The sequence below is a fragment of the Scardinius erythrophthalmus genome (genome assembly GCF_964197995.2).
Source record: "Scardinius erythrophthalmus genome assembly, chromosome: 4".
NCBI lineage: Eukaryota > Metazoa > Chordata > Actinopteri > Cypriniformes > Leuciscidae > Scardinius > Scardinius erythrophthalmus.
The window spans coordinates 44272944-44285416 of NC_138224.1; the positions used below are offsets into that span (position 1 = coordinate 44272944).

General features: G+C 39.0%; 1 long non-coding RNA gene across 1 annotated transcript; it reads left to right on the forward strand.

Annotated features, from left to right (window-relative positions):
- The first annotated feature begins 350 nt into the window (after positions 1-350).
- LOC308689248 lies at positions 351-1864 on the forward strand. The gene is made up of 4 exons (XR_014029981.1): positions 351-732; positions 823-1354; positions 1516-1592; positions 1690-1864. It is a non-coding gene; the product is annotated as an uncharacterized lncRNA (long non-coding RNA).
- Positions 1865-12473: the final 10609 nt, after the last annotated feature.

Below are 12473 nucleotides of genomic sequence, written 5' to 3' on the forward strand. Positions count from 1 at the left end.
TTTGTGACCCACATACTCTGCATTGTATGGGACCGGATCCAAATTCCGTGCTCCCTGAAATAAAATTTAATTAGGTTACATACAGTTCTTTTTGAAAGTAGTAAGACTTTTTAACATTCTGCACTAGTTAGTTTTTAGTAATAGTTTTTTTTCCCCCCTTACAACAGAATGCAATGGAAACAGCAAAAATTTGCAACACCACACTCAGGTATTATCTATACGTATAAAGGCTGATGACCAAATAGACACTGATGTATGTGTCACGGGTGACAAAATGCTGGGAAAAGCGGAACCTTTGTTTTCTTTCCATGTTCCCCGAGGGGAATTATTTTGGTGTAACGCCTCACTCCGGTTCCGGGTGTAGCGGAGATATTGTCCAAACTAATTACCGCCGATGCACGACAGGTGTGAAGGAGAGAGGAGCGGTGTTTGCACAGGCTTCCGCTTCACAAGAGGAGGATAAAAGAGCCATTCAGAGTCGAGTTGAAGTCGAGGTTGGAACTGGTAAAAGTCAATCGGTGTTCAGTTGATCAGTTGTTTGGCTGGGTCTCTGTCGTTGTGTTTTGGGGTAGAAGATCTCCTGTTTGAGTGCTTACATTTGATGCTGTGATCCTGGAAATTTGTGTAAGTGAAGAACTGCCATTGGAGTCTGTCGTTTAGAACTGCTTGTGGAATATTACTGGATTGAACTGCTGCTTGGATCTGCGCTGGAAGAGGAAGGAAGAAAGATAAGTGAATTAATTTCGTCATTGAATCAAATGTAAAGCTTGAAGAAAAGACTGTGAATGTGAAATTTACTGTTGAGGAGGACATCTGTTTCAGATACATTGGAGAGGAATTGAGAGTTGAATATTCCCGTTGAAATGCATGGATGAAGCGAGGCTTCTGATCAGCCCTACTGTGTGAGTGATTTGCAGTTGTTTGCCTTACCTGATGCACGTCGAATTAATGCTGTGGATTTGTAGTGAACACGAGTGCTGTGTGCTATGCTGAGAAGAGTCTCCAAATGCCTGCTTTCATTCTTGTGAAATGATCTACTTGTCTCCATCTAAATCCCAGAACGATACAACTGAACTGGTGAAGTAATGCTTTGTATTATCCTCTCTTCCACTGAATATTGTCGTGAAGTAATTCCTCATTGGAGGCTCCTGTTAATCCTCTCCCTCTCTCTGAAAGTACAAGTCTCATGAAGAACCGTATGGCTGTGGAAAAGTCTGAACCGTTATACTTACTGATGGAGCTCTGAAGATGTACAACATCGCTGGTAAAGCTGCCTATTGAGTCTCTCGCTAATGTCTGACGAAAGTGTTTGATGCTGAGGGAAGAATCCTGAAGACTACAGCAACGCTGTGAAGTGAGTTTTAAAGTCACAATTCCCCTCTCACATCCTGATAAGGGAAGCTGCTGTTAAGAGAAGAAATCTTACCTGTTACCTACCGTCTGAGTCCTGCAGATGTACAGCAACGCTGTGAAGTGAGTTTTAAAGTCACAATTTCCCTTTTATGCCCTGATAAGAGAAGCTGCTGTTAAGAGGAGAAATCTTACCTGTTACCCACCGTCTGAGTCCTGCAGATGTGCAGCAACGCTGTGAAGTAAGCTTTTAGAGTCACTGTCCTACCATTGTGCCCGATGACGTATCTGATACTGAGAAGCATGCATTACCTGTTACTTACTGTTTGAGTCCTGCAGATGTGCAGCAACGCTGTGGAGTAAGCCTCCCTAGCCACTATCGCTCCGTGGTGACCCGAAGACAGTGGGGAATCGTTTCAGCGGCTACTCCGGTCAAATAGCCCTAGAAGAAAAGAGCTGCTCATTCTTTCCTCAAGTTGATTATTATTCAATAAAGATTGTTACTTGTGAACTCAATTACTTGCCTCCTCCTTTGTCCGTCTGTTGCGTGCCTGTGGTGTCGGCTCCTCACGGTGGTGTCTGGAGTCAGGGGCGGCTGGTCATCCGAGTCCGCCCCGGCCTGCACCGGTGACATATGATTCCACAATGTATAATTATTTACATGCAAAGACATGATGATGTGTTTAACTTGATAAGCAATGTATTATCCCATCCAACTCTACCTGGCATCGAGCCCGGTGATATGGTTCATGCATTTGTGCCAATGTCTGTCCCACTCTGACCTCTGATGCATTAACACCTTGTGCAGCAAGGTAGCCCGTCATCATTTTACGCCCGTAATATGGTCCAGTCTGTAAAAAAAAAAAAAAGGTTAAGATATAAGATTACATAAAAACAATGCATTACTGTTGCAAAGCTCTCTCTCATATATATATATATATATGATATATTTAGTAGCAAAGTAGTAAATATTTTTTAATGCATTTTACAGCATTTAACCTAACTCTATTTGTTATTCAATGAACTATTTGAGTTTTATTGACAGGCAATCTGACTAATCAAATGCTGAAATTTGTCCACCAAACAAACCAAACAGGAGTTTAATGGATTAACATCAGTGGACTTGAACTCGAAAAATGGTCGATATTGACATGTTTTTGCAGTTTAAATAATATCATGTTCATTCATGAACATTTTGTGTTAGTAGAAAGAGATGATCGGTTCACGTGACATTTGAAAGAATATTCAAATGATATTAAATATTAAAATTTGAAAGTATATAAAATATAGACATATTACATACATAGTATAGACCCTGATAGGCCTTTATCTCATTTCCTGGTTTCGGAACGTTCGAAATCGCCAAGCAGTGTACTCGCACTTCCGTTGGTTACTTAGTTACACATTTAGATGAAAAGTAGGTCAGTAAACTTAAATAAAATCGCGATATAGACCAGTGTCTGTCAATATTAAACCGCATAAAGACTATTTAAATAGGAATCGTGCATGTTCTGCGTGTCTCTGTGAATGAATGGCACCGACGCGTTTCATTTACCACACACACACACACACACACACACACACACACACTGAGGCACGCATGACGCTCGCGATTTTTTTCAGCCTTTCGGGAAAGTTCACACTACAAGCGACTTTATCGCTGCATGTCGCCAGTGGCTGGCGATGAGGTCGTTAGTGGGCGTTCTCACTTCTGGTTGCCTAGGTAATGTTTGTGAGTGACATTCACGGATGTTACGTGTTGTAGACAACAAATCTGTTTTCTTGCCGCTACAAGCTAACATTTTGGAAGGAAAAGTCTAAATTTAAATGGGATCAGTACATAAAATGCATAATATTAAAGATGAATGAGAAACAGTGAGTGCCCTGTGCTATCGCGGCTATTTAACTGCAGAAAATGGGCAAATACGGGTCTTTCTGAGTTCACGAAACCATTCGGGCTCGGAGTCAGCACGACGAGTACCACCGTATGTACACAGAGACATATCATAAATTATTGGACAGTTTCTGACTGCTAAAATAAACTTCTCATTAATCTTGCCTCAGTCAGACGCTGCACTGAAGAGTGACGGCTCCACTGACTTCACTCCTATTGGTTGTCGCTCGCGAAAGTCGCTCTTCATTTGCATAAAGTTAAATATTTCTCAACTTTGTCGCGTCGCCAGACACGCCCCATCCAGTCGCCAACGGTCGCGACCGCGCGTGTCGCCGGAAGTCGCCCGCTCCCCATTGAAAATGAATGGTATCGCGTCGCGTGTAGTGTGAACGCAGATTTAGCCTACGTATTAAAGGGATACTTCACCTCTGGAAAGATGAATGTGTATTTAAAATAGGTCATTTATGTAGAAGAAATGTGAAGAAATTTTTTAATTTGGAGCTTTCTAGACTGAGAAAAGCCAGAAAATGTATTTTTGGCTCATGTGGATGAAAGACAACAACTCCCAGAATGCACTTGCTTCGCTGCCCTAGGAGGCCACGCCTACTGGTAAGAGAGCGCAGTTTAAAACAAGGTTATGCTACCAGTGAGTCTCCGTGATGAGTCTGCCTGGGATTTCGGGATCGCCCAAAAATGTCCGGGATTCGGCTTTTGCGTTCTACAGTCGCCATTTATCATGTTTACTGTGGCGAGCAGGACGAGGCTGACGGCCGCGGGAGAACGGCACGAGGCCGGTGGCGTCATTACTGAGACGCGCCGGTCTCGCAACGGAGGTGCGGGAATTTTCTTAGCAATGGTAAAACGCACATCAATCGATCACTTGTTTAGCGTTCATGTAAACACTACATTCAGATTCACCGATCGGAATGAATTCAGTTAGATTGAAACAAGAGGTGTGCATGTATGAATGGCGACCGCAGAAAGCAAAAGCTGCATCCCGGACATTTTGAACCATCTCGCCCGCCGGACAAGTCAGGGAAAAGGAGGATGGTAATGTAACCCCTACTTTCTCAGCTTTCTCCTAATACTCAGCTTTCTCCTACTATTCAGCTTTCTCCACAGAACAAGAGCCTGCTAGCTTAGCTTCCAAAGAAATACGGCTGACTGTGTGTACATTCTGTGAGTGAGATCCCACCCTCTATGGGCGGGCTGAAAACATGCGGAACAACGCCTTCTACTGGCTGTAGTCTTTAGCCTCTGGACAGAAAATCCTCCTCCTGAAGTATCCCTTTAACATTAATGCACTTCATCAACACAGCCGCTCTGAGAGTCACTTGAGCAGCATTTTAGCCTTATTTGAGAGAAACTATCATCATAAAACACAGAGAGACTCAAAGGTCTACACGGCAACCCGTCAAAATAAAAGTTTGGTTTAACCTTTGAAGAAATGTTTGCTTAAATCATTACATTTTAAACAATTGGTTATAACAATTTAATTAAACCATTCAACAACAAAAAAATGAAACTTTTGGGAGACGCGAGAGCGAAGTAGTCCAGTGATAATTAACATGCAGCCATGGTGATTGCAATAACCGGAAGACGCTGTACACTGCTTCGCGGCTACTTCCGGCGTTCTATTGTGTTGTGATAAAGGCCTATTAGGTAAACTTCTGAGTATTACTGGACTATCACATTACAGCGTCATCATGCAGCATCTTTGAGGGTGATTTGCAACAACCTTATTAATTATCTATAAAGATTATCTATAAGAATTCTGAAAAATGACCACTTGCGCATAAAGTTACATTAAACAATTTGGGGAAAATGCTTACCTCTACCACTGCTCGTGAAACCGCCAACTCTAATTCCTCGTCGGAGATGCATTTTCTCTTAAGACCTCTTTCAGAACGGAATTTTCTTATATTTCGCTCTGAATTCCCCCTCTGCATTTCTAGCTCTGATAAATGATATGATATTTCTGTGTCTGTGTGTCCATTTTCATACATAGTCATTATAAGGTCTTCATGTGTCGATAAACTCATGGCAACAGCTGAGTGGAAGATACTGCATGCATTCAAACTCATGTATGTATCGCTGCAGCCCGGAGACCTGCAGGTGGGAGGAGCTTACGCCGCAAGTAGGAGGGATTTCACAAATGTGCAAGTGGGAGGAGTTTACGCCGCAAGTGGGAGGAGCTTATGCGGAAATCCCCAAGCTGTCATTGCCGAGGACGGCGGTGAATGAGTATGGCAGGAAGTAGCGACAGTAATGAAAATAAACGATCAAATATTACTTCCTCATCATGGTCTGATTTCTTACAGCTTTGTTATTATTGTGTGTGTCCAATACCACTCACCGTCAATGATGAAGTCACGTCTTTACACCTTTTACCATACTTAAAGTGATGGTGTTTTAAATTCATCAGGCTGTAGGCCTTATTCAAGCATATTTCTGAATATTAGATATATATTCTACAATTCTACAGTATCAAGTAAATTAACATATTAAAATGTGATGCAATTGGACTTAGTGAAGTGAATGTGTAAATACATGAAAAACATTTGGCTAATGTAAAAAAACAAACAAAGTTACCATCCATCTTTACTGCATAATTTTTTTAAATAGCAGACTAATGTTCTTCTGAACGTGTTACACATATATTACATTTAAATCTCAGGGTGGATAAATTATTTTTTTCAATGAATAAAATCATGTACAAGTCACTCAGAATTGATTGCAAAAGTGTTTATTTTATTTTATTATTTTTAGTCTTTTTTTGTTATTTGTAAGGACACTATATCAGCTCATTAGAACTGATCTGCATGCAGTGAAAACTGCAAAATCCAGGGTGGAAGGTTTCTGAATAAATGCCCTGGAGCTCGTCTCGCTTTCCCTTCCCAGCATAACCTGGTGGATACACAAGCACAATAAGAACTAGGGTTTATAGTTGACATTGAACATTTACAAACATTAAGCTCTGTAGGTCCATGCCATGCAATTGAATGGTGTCCAGAACTTTTAAACTCCAAGGGATGACATAAGTAAATTAGATTTTTAGTTTTCCATTAGACTAACAACTAGTTTATTCATCACCAATTTACACAAAACGTACCAGGTGTGCAGCATTTGTACTCAAACCCACACTCCAAACAAGTGGAGATTGAGTACATTCTCCAGAAGAGCTGTTTGTAGTGAGACGACTTATTTTTCCAGCATGCAACACCTGAGGTGAAAAAAAATATGAACATAACATTTAACATTATCAATGATGTTCTTGTTATGCGTTTTATTTTTTAATGTCAATATTAACTTTCTAGCCATAAGCACAATAACATGCGTTTCACGCATAGACTGTAAAAAAATAGGTTTCACATTTATTTCACTGATTGTTATGAGTAATACATTCTATAAAATAATTATGATATTAAAACAAATGTTTCAATTACATTACATTGTGGATTATGCAGAAAAAAGCATAACTACAATGAAAACAAGTTTTAAAAGAATTGCATGCATTGTACAATTAAGTTAAGAGTTGTATTCTAATATCAAATCCATTTACAAAACGTTTAAGACATTTACAATTTGAAAATCAATGCAGTCCTAAAACGTACAAAAATTACACTGCCACAATACCTTATTTTGGTCTTCAGAATCCATAATCTGGAGAGAAAATTGTAGAAATGGAATGCAGAAAAGATCTTGTCATGCACGTTACAGATTTTGTAATTTATGTGCTACTAAAAAAAATACATACATTTATTTGGATACACTTTACCCTTATTCTTTTTTAATACATCAAGACTAAAAACAGTGTACAAACGCCATTATGAAATGGTCTTTTCCAGAACTTATAATGCTTTTCACAAAACTAAAAACTGTACAACAAGCTTACCCCTTCATCTCAACGGCACGCTGACATGTGAAAGCGGTTTTCTTCTTTGTTTTCTGATGGATCGCAACAAAACTTACACATTATCGCCACCAACTGTGGAGCATAAACCAATAGCTACTACAACACAGGTGATACTAAATAAACCAATCAAAATCCTCTGGAAGTTTGTACAGCCCACTTGCGGCTAAAGCTCCACCCACTTGCTGCTAACCCACCCATTTGCAGCTGGCTCCGACCTCCGTTTATACCCTACTCGCGCGGGTTTCTTCTTCTGGTGTTTTATGATGGTTTCGCAAGCCAACGTATAAAGGTACATTAGCGCCACCTACTAATCTGAGTGGGAGTGCGTATGGAACAAGAGACAGTAAGAAAGATGAGGAAGAATTAAAATAAATAACACTAGATTATATCCATAACTACTGTTTTTTTTAGAAATTTAAATAATATTTTAAAGGACAAGTTCGGTATTTTACACTTAAAGCCCTGTTTACAGATCGTTTCTGATGAAATAGAACGGTTAAGGTTAAAATTTGGACACATGCTGCTGTCCCGAGAATTTTAGGTTTATTTCACTTTCCCCAAAACCTCTAGAATGGGTGTATAGGTGCACTGGAACAATCCTTCATAAAACGCATTAAACTTTCGTTTACAAAGACGTGAAACTCACCGAGTGGTCAGGGGTGTTCACTGATATGCTCACACAAAAATCGCTGCAAAAGATGCTTTCCAACAGGTTTTATCGTAGTTTTTGTCCAACTCCATTGACTTGTATTGAATGAGCTGTGTGAGGTACGGTATTACTCCGCCGCTTCTTCTTCTGCTTCTTCTGTGTATTCAATGAAATGCCAGCGGTTTGCTTGCAATTGGCAAAGGTGCATTATCGCCACCAACTGGGCTGGAGTGTTTATTATTCAAGCTCTCAACGGAAGAATGTACCAAATGTGAGACGTTTGGAAAAATAGATCCAGTTTTACAACGAATGGTAAAACACCTGTTGGAAAGCATCTTTTGCAGTGATTTGTTTTGTGAGCATATCAGTGAACACCCCTGACCACAAATTCTCGGGACAGCAGCATGTGTCCAAATTTTAATCTTAACCGTTCTATTTCACCAGAAACGATCTGTAAACAGGGCTTTAAGTGTAAAATACCGAACTTACCCTTTAAGTCTTGATTGTCTTGACCCGTTTCCTAATAATACTTTTAGTAAAACTTTATCAATTCCCAGCCATCTTAATTAATGAATTAACTGTCGAGAGAATTGACGTCTCTCCCTTATGCAACATACTCAAAACAATATACTGTACTGTTTGTGGATGTCCACATTTATAACAATTTCCCATTGCAATCTGTTTACGTTTGTACGTTTAAAACTTTTGATTTGAAAATTTTAAACGATTGCCCCGCCTCTTACGTCTCGAGCCTCTTGCTTTCTATGTGTATTGATAGTGATGTGCTGGGAAAACAGGCAGGAACGTTTTGCTTTGAGAGTTATCCATCGTGTGTTGGTAAACGGCGTGTGCTATGATCTGCTTTGCCGATTGCGAAACGTGATTGGCAAACGGTTTGCCAGAATATACCCTGACCCTTTTAGCCTCTTAACATCCTTGATGTGTCCTTACAAGTGCCCAGCCATGTGAGTGATTCCTTCAGAGTGAACACGGGTGAATCTGACTGCAGTAGATGTGAAAGATATGAATAAAAATGAAATTTATTCAGCCAGCGCTCATACCTGTATTTATTTCCTGTTTTTGGTCGAAGTCCACAGTAGTCGATTGTCGAGTCTCAGACTGTCAGCTGTCAATGTGAACTCGACAATCGACTACTGTGGACTTCGACCGAAAACAGGAAGTAAATACAGGTATGTGCGGAGTATATAGGGAGTTTATCATTAGCAGATTTTATTTTTTATCCTTAAGGATCTTTTTGTTATAATGGAATTAATTTAAAGACAGACACAATTTGCTCAGTAAACTACTAAGTTAAAAAAGGCAATTTTATGTTTCGTTTTCTCCACCTTGCTGTACCGAACTCGTACCGAACTGTGACTTCAAAACCGAGGTACATACCGTACCGTTACACCCCTACCAAACAACTTTTCCTTTTTAACATACTGTAGTTTTATTGGTTCTAAAACTTAAGGTGCACTTTTGTTTTATTTAAAATTTTACCAAAGAAAGAATGAATATATTTTTTTGCAAACTGTATAGTCCAGTATACCTGAACATGATAGAATGTAGGCAACAAAAGGCTGATGAAACAGTTTTAATGCATATCCTCCATGCTTTTACAGACATCATCAGTGAGCTAATGCTGTCCGAATGTTGCCGGAGCATCACTGGGTGTAGAGCTTGCATCGAAGAATGGGCGTTAACCTCAAACCAATGTTTGAAGTGCAGGTCTGAGTGCTCTGTGCTAAACATCATTCGGGTGGCAGGTCTGTCAACTGTTTTAGATGTTGTGGAAGAGCTAGAAGTTTGAAATGTTTATTGTACAATACTTCTGTGAAGAAGCCTTTTTTTTTCTTTTCTTTTTTTTTCTTTCTTCTTTTGGACATGGTGTTCCAGGTTGTAAAATTGCATGCACACATGTAAAATCCTTACCTAATTTTATTTTTGTTCTATGAAAAATGTATAATAGTGTTCCAGTACAACAGCTTCATGTTTTAAACTTGCACGAACATGAAAAATCCATACCTACTTTTTTTTAGTTTTTCTATGGAATATTTAAAATAGTATTCCAGTACAACAATAAAAACACACTGCTATGTAGTTGGTAATGGTACTCCAGTACAATGGTGTTCTAGGTTGTAAAATTGTGTGCACACACACCACAAAAAAAACCCTGCATAATCCTAGCTTAAAGATTTTGTTATTATACTATAGAGTTGGTAAAACAGTTTTTCAGGAAAGTAGTTCCAGGTTGTGAAAAACCACAAATTCACAGAGCTCCACATGGATTTCAGTGCAAAGAAACAAGGAGCGTTAATCTTTAAGTTTTTTATTTGGTCTTTCTTCATTGGTTAGGAAAATTGTATTTGACATTGTTCAATGAATGTGATTTAATAAATGTTTTAAGCAAGTATATGCTGGTAAACTTTCATTTGATCAAATAACAGCTATTGGTTGTGTAAAACCTAATAACAAAAAATGAAGACTTGATTCAGAAAATGAGACCCATCGTTTTTTTTTTCTTCTTCTTCTTCTTTTTTTTTTTTTTACATCTAATAATATATTAACTAACAATCCACTATCTTCACAAAGAGTGCACAGAGATACACAGGCGTGCTTTAATGATTGGTATATCTGCGAGTTATGCTAATATGGCACATGACTGCTTCCTGAAAATGTAATTGTTGTTGATTACACTGTTGTAAAGGACAGACAGGTAAGGAAACTGCTCAATAAAGGATTGCTCTGCATATGCACAGTCCTCTTCTGTTAAAAAAGCGTAGATGCCAAATGTTGTTGGTGTGGTCAGTGAGGATCCCATCTCTTGTAAGTACATGTTTGCTGCGACTCTGGAATTGGCTAGCAGGTCTTCACTTATTTTTTTAAAGCAACCACCTTCACCCAAGGCATTTGGGACACCTCTGCCTGCAGACAATTTTTTTTATTAATTATATATATACATATATATAACTGATTACTGAATTTAAAGAATACCTGGAATTTTGTGGGCATTCCAGGAGTCCACTACTATTTCAACACCAATACGGCCTAACTGGCAGGTGGATCAGACATATTCCACCCTCAGCCAGAGCAGTGGAAATTGTGGGTCTGGCCCCTGAGGGGGCCCAGTACCTAGAAGCTGGCCTTTCGGCAGGAGTGGTCGAGACCATACTTGGCTCCAGAGCTCCGCCCACCAGGAAGTTGTACCACCTAAAGTGTAATGTTTTCACCACTTGGTGTAGAGAGCGTGTCGTGGACCCAGTTAACTGCCCGGTGGCTTCAGTGATGGAGTTCCTCCAAGATCGCTTCTCTGCTGGTCTTACCCCATCCACTCTTAAGGTGTACGTGGCTGCCATTGCGGCTTTCCACACTCCTCTAAGACATTGGTTCTCAAACTTTTTTGGCTTAAGTACCCCCTTTTTTTATGTTTTTTCAAGTCAAGTACCCCTTGAATAGAAAACATCATTTTGCTTCAATATACAGTGAAATGATTGGGAGCCCAGAGGCTGGAGGAACAGTGTAGCAACCAGAAGGTGCCAATTTGAGTCCTGAATAAGAATAACAGTGAGACCGTTATTACCCGAGCATGTTTTTATCTTAAAACATTTTGTTGCGTAAAGATACATACAGAAATGTTTATATGTAAATCTCTTAAGTATTAAAGGAACACGCCAACTTTTTGGGACTTTAGTTTATTCACCGTATCCCCCAGAGTTAGATAAGTCCATACATACCCTTCTCACCTCTGTGCGTGCCGTAACTCTGTCTGACGCGCCCACCGCTAGCCTAGCTTAGCACAAAGACTAAAAAGTTTCAAGGAGATGCAGAGGCAGAGAGCACAGACTGTTTATTTTCTTTATTTTACAAAAGCACAATGTTTTGTTTTGATTGTAAATGGACATTCTAGGTTTATTTTTTCATATTTCTTAAGTCTGTATGACCATAAATGACAGAGTATTTTAAGTCTATTTTGCTGCTATGTGAAAAAAATAGAGCAAAATGCAGAGGGTTAAGAACAGGTTTTTTTCTTTGCCTCTCTCTCGCAGACGCGCTGGATCTCTTTTTTAGCAAGTTTCTTTTGTCTCCCTTACTGCGAGTATATAATATATATAATATATATATATATATATATATATATATATATATATATATATATATATATATATATATTAATTATAATATATAATAATTATTTATTTGTTATATTATCTGCAATAATTACGAAAAGCCATGCAGCAGGACAACCAATTTATTTATATATTCAGTTTAATATTCTATTGATTATAGATAGGATTATATACTTTATTGATTAAAATTAAACTGCATGTTTCCATTGATTGTGAAGTTAGACAGAAAATGGCAGGTCAAGTGCATGGGACTGCATGGTTTTTCTTGTTATGAATTTTATCCTATTTTCCATTATTACAGTTAACTACGCGGAGTGATTTGGAGCTGTAATGGGGTCAAGACTTGAACTACTTTAGCCGTGCGTTTTCCTGAAAATAATTTCACACCTTAGAGAACGTTCGTCAACCAATCAGATTCAAGCATTCAACGGGCCTGTAGTATAACTTTATTTATTTTATATGGTCTATTGGTGAAGTATAGCATTGATTACTGTGGGGGGGGGGGGAATAATTCAGCAAAAGCAGGGATATTTATAC